The 5,108-nt window shown below is 42.2% G+C and overlaps 1 pseudogene; it reads right to left on the minus strand.

Annotated features, from left to right (window-relative positions):
* Positions 1–374: 374 nt before the first annotated feature.
* LOC129073222 (protein MEMO1-like) lies at positions 375–1,254 on the minus strand (annotated as a pseudogene).
* Between the last annotated feature and the right edge of the window lie 3,854 nt (positions 1,255–5,108).

The following is a 5,108-nucleotide window of genomic DNA, read 5'->3' on the forward strand; positions in this document are numbered from 1 at the left end:
TGTGTACAATTTGCAAAACTATTATGAAAGTGGAATATATGTGCACAAATCTGCAAAGAGTGCAAGTTTAGGATATGGTAAATGCTTTACAAAGTACTTTCAGAAAGCTGCCATAAAAGGGCCATTACATTGCCATCTTTTTTGATCAATATATTTGATGCCAGCCTTCCTTGCACTGCCTTAAACTATAAATCATTTTGTAATGAGTTGAAATTAAGGAAGGACTATACCTACTAGAAAAGAAGAGAAGAAAGTTATATTAGTTTGAGGTTTAAGAATCCCCCCACACTAGGACCAATATCTTGGAAAGGGATAGGTAGGTACCCCGAACAGAGCATGGGTATGTGCAGTGACATTCCTGAGGACTCAGAGCTTCAGTGGACTGTGAGTGCTCCAGCTACATAACTCACTGAACTGTCCTGCCAGTTTCTACACTGGCTTGTCTGGGCATAATTCAAAAAATAAAAGCTCATATTCATTCCATTCTTCTGGAGCTCTGTGATAGCATTTATTAACACTCCAGTGGGATGTCTTCCACATATAGTTTTATGGTATTTTTTCAAGTAATTGTTAAAAGATACCGGGTCTAATTGTTCTATAATACTCATACCCATTTTATCTAGATGTTCAATGAATCTATACATCTTCCTCTGGGATTCATCATAGTAAGTAAAATGGAACCTCTGAACCTAATGGCAGAAATCAGAAGAAACCGCAAAGCAATTACTAGGATCCGCTAGATATTTACTGAAGAGTTTTCTGAATTCCTGTTCTTTTGACTCACTCAGAGCTCCAACCAGTACAGGAATAATGGTAAACTCATCCTTATGGCTTATATAAGGCAATGCATTTCAATACTCTATTCATCTTCATCTGTCTATAGAGACATATGTTCAAATATTACTGTCTTCCATAGTTCTCTGTAAATCTTTTGGTCAATATGAAGATCATACAGAAGTGTCCTATATATATATCCACACTGGAAAGTACACATCAAGAGAGGGGCACATGATGAGAAGGCCCAAGGATGAAAATTCTCCAACTAACAGATGGATGTACTTGTTTTTAAGCCTGAGCAGCACAAGACCCACAGTAAGTATATCCTGCATGGGGTGCAATAATGGCTCAAGCAGGTCTTTTTGTAGACTGTACTTGTGAAAGCCAACCTTCTAACTGTGCATTAAGCTGCAGTCCTGAGGCTGTGTACCAGCTCCCAGTGTGACTGGCTTCCGGGCAGACCACTTGATTGGGCATCTTGGTGACTGTGTCACTTGCCACTCTAACGAGTCCTGCCCACTGAGCATGCCCAACAGCCGCTGCCAGGCCTGCTGAGAAATCTCCTGATATGGATATTACTATGTTTCATGTCATCTTGCAGCTCCCTTAAACCCTCTTCATTCTTTATGAGTCTCTTCATTTTGTTGCTCTGCCTGGATGTTTTTTTCTATCTTGCCCTCCAGCTCACTGATTTGATCCTCTGCTTCATCTAGCCTGCTTTTAATTCCTTCCACTGTGTTCTTCATTTCAGATATTGTATTCCATTTCCTCCTGTGTCTTATTGATAGTTTCTATGTCCCTTTTCACACTGGTGAAGTTCACAGTAACTTACTTGTAGCTTCCCTGGAGTTCTTTGTATTTCTCACTGAGCCCCTTGAACATCTTTGTAACCATTAGTTTGAAGTCAATGTGTGATAGTTTGCTTGCCTCAATTTCATTTAGCAGTCTTTCTGGGGATTCCTCCTTTTCTTTTGATTGGGGCTTGTTTCTTTGTCTTCCTATTTTAGGTAACTCTTCTTGTTTGTTTTTACATATTAGATTGATCTGCTTTGACTCCTTGTCTTCATGGTATGATCATCTGTGGTAGGAGACCTGTGGGACTCAGTGATTCAGTCTCCTTGATCACGTGAGCTTGATGCTTTTGTGCTGCCCTTTATGCCTTTTATGTTGGTTTTCTGGTTGTAATTGGGTTTCAGTTGGTGTTGGGTCATTCTTTGGTGTGTCCTTCACTCCAGCTGGCTGGCTGAGAGTCACATCGCCCAGCATGTCTTGTATGTTTTTCTACAGGTGCTATCAGAACAAAAACAAACAGCCCAGGAAACAAACCCACACCCACAATAATAACCTCCCACTCACAACCACACTATCAGCAGTAATTGAACCAATATTAATAAAGCTGTAAAGAGATTAAGACTATTATAAGAAAGGAAAAAAGGATATGAGATGACTAACTGAAAAAATATGATTTTGAGAGTATAGAGGGAGGAGAAATAATAAGAATAGGAAGTATAAATAAAGGGAAAAGGGAGAGAAAATGAAATTTATATAATAAATAAAAAAGGGAAGTAAGAAAGCAGAATGGAGTAAGAGAAGGGAAGCAAGTAATATTAGGTTGAAACAGAAACCTTTAAAAAATAGTGAAAAAAAATAGGAACCAAATTAGAGAAAAAGATTCACCACAGTAATATAAAAAACAAATGAGAAAAGATTAGTATAGGTGGGATGGGAATAAGAGGGGAAAAGGAAAGAAAGAAAAGCTTAAGAGATATCTGGAGGAAAGAGAAGTGATTTTGAGAGGAGAGAGGGAGAAGGAATACTATGAGTGAGGAATGAAAACCCGGCTAAGACAAGGGAAAATTGAAATTTAAACAAACAAAAAAAAAAGGGCAGGAGGAAGGGAAAATGAAGTAGGAGAGAGGAATGGTAAAATTTGAGATTTTAAAACACAAAAAGGTGAAGTTCTAGAAATAAAATTGAAGAAATGCAACAACAACCACTGTATCCAGATCCAACAAGCAGAGTTTGATAAAGGTGAAGAGAGAATAAGGATATTTAAGAACAGGAAAAAGAATGTTAAATGAGCTATGACAAGAAAAATGGTTTTGAGAGGCTGGAGAGGGGAGAGATAGTAAGAGTGGAGAATCGAAACAAGTTGTAACTAGAGAGAAAATAAATTTAAAACAAAAATAAGAAGAGGGATGAGGTAAAATGGAGTAAGAGAAGGAAGGAGCAAAATATGAGATTTCAAATAAACTATAATATAAACCTAATAGGCACAAACTTAAAGGAAAATAAATGAATGTTAACAAGCTATGCAGGAGAGAAAATAAGGCAAATCATGAAGAATACTGTGATGGAATTCTTCTTAGGAGAACCCAGTGTTTACCACTGTTTTCTCTTTCTGGGGTCTGCCCCTGGTGATAACAGATGGTGTCCCAGCCTGGCTTTAGGCAACCTGTTTGAGGCTGCAAGTGATCCACAGTCTGTGACTGTCTCCTTCAGCTTGGGCTAGTCCCCACTGTTCTGCCCTGCTGGGTTTCCATCAGCCCTGGTCTCACAATTATTTCTTTTAATGACTTGAGAGGACTGCCCGTACCTTTTCCACCTGCCTCCAGACAGGGCCTCTGGAACACTGGGTCATCTCTGAGGGGCACTATTCAGTCTTCAGGGAAGTTGGTGGGAGTGTTTCCTCATCCCCATGCCACATGGTTTGGTCTGTCCCAGGTTCTTTCCTATAATGTATGGCTTCTGGTGAATTTGCTGACCATTTCCTGTAAGGGCTCAATCAATGTAAAAGGGGCAGCTCTTTCCTGCTTGGTCCAGGCAGTAGCTCTGTCTGGACACTGAGGCTCAATGAGGCTCTAAGCCCGCCCTGTTATTCCTGTCTCTATTCTCTCTGCTCTACTGGGTTTAGTAGATCAGGGACCTAGGATAAATGCAGCTTGTCGTGTCTGGTAAAAGGCCCTTTCAGAGCTTTTCCTTCTTTCCCCTGAGGGAATATGCCTAGCAGGATGCTCCTGAGCCTGGCCTCACTGATCTGCAGAGCCTGTAATCCCACAGGTGGGGGTTGGGTTTGCCTGTCTGTGAGGGAATCTGGCTGGCTGCAGCAAATCTCAGCCGTTCAGCTTTTGGTCTTCCAGCCCCCCAGTGTGCTGCTCTCTCACAGGAGGATAAGGCCAAAATTATCCACTCTAAACAGGAAAGCCATATGGCATGGGACCCACAGACCCTTCCGTGTGACTCTGTCCCTCTGAGTTCTCTGTTAGCAGATCCGCTGCAGGTGTGTGCAAGCCCCGGGTCCCTGTGCATTCTTGGGTCTTGCCTCTGCTACCCTTTTAAAAGAGTTTCTGTATGGCCCATGTGCTACAGCACCAAGCCCTGGGGGCCCGTTCTCCTCAATTTCCCTCTCCCCCAAAATCACAGAGTCTCACAGTCAGGGCTGGACACTGCTTGTCAGAAGCTCCAACAGTTTTAGATAAAGTTTCTCCTTGGATCTTTCCCAGATGGCGTTGGGAAGAGCCCCACAGCTATACTATAACACAGGGTGATGATGGGGTGTTGTCCCCATTCTCTCCAGACTTTTCTCCTTGGGTGGTCCTGCTCCTGCTGTGCTGTTTCTGGAGCGGGCACCTCTCTGGCCATCTCTCCTCCACTGGTGCTCACAGCTCCTGTGCCAATCCGCAGCTGCCCTGGCTCTGTGCCACCAAAAGTGCTGTTTTGGGAAAACTCTATACTTATTAATCAGTCACTGCCTATTGTCCCCACCTCCTAGACAGTGGCAGCAGTTGCTCTTTTGGGAAGCTGGGTCACCCACTCCTGGGTGCCCTACAGGCTGGCAGATTCTTGCCTTCTCCTGTGCACTCCCCATGTTCTCATCTGTGTAAGTGCTCACTTACTCTCACTCTCACTCATTCTCTGCTGGATTTTTGAGTTGAATACTCTGTGGTTAGGCTGCAAGACCAGTCTGGGTCTGGGAGCAAGTGGATGGAGCGCCCAGCTACTTGCAGTCATCTTGGATCTTCCCTCCACTTCATGTTTGAGGAACATTTCCTTGAGCATAAAATTAGAGTGGAAGTTTTCCTTCATAGTATTTTATAGGTGTGATTATACTATATCCTAGTATCCATGAAGTATATTGTGTTGAAGGGTATGTTGTTAGTCTTATTTTTGCTTCTGTGAAGACATTTTGCCTTTTTTACCCTCTTGCTGCTTTTAGGTTTTTCCCTTTAATCTTGGTTCAGAAGTTGAACTATGACATGCATAGGTACCTCAAACATCAAATTAATCGCTTTAAAGAGTAAACTTCAGAGGCACTTAATACATTCACCATG

Source organism: Pteronotus mesoamericanus, unplaced genomic scaffold (assembly GCF_021234165.1).
Source record: "Pteronotus mesoamericanus isolate MK-2021 breed Mesoamerican mustached bat unplaced genomic scaffold, CSHL_Meso_final contig_37, whole genome shotgun sequence".
Taxonomy (NCBI): Eukaryota; Metazoa; Chordata; class Mammalia; order Chiroptera; family Mormoopidae; genus Pteronotus; species Pteronotus mesoamericanus.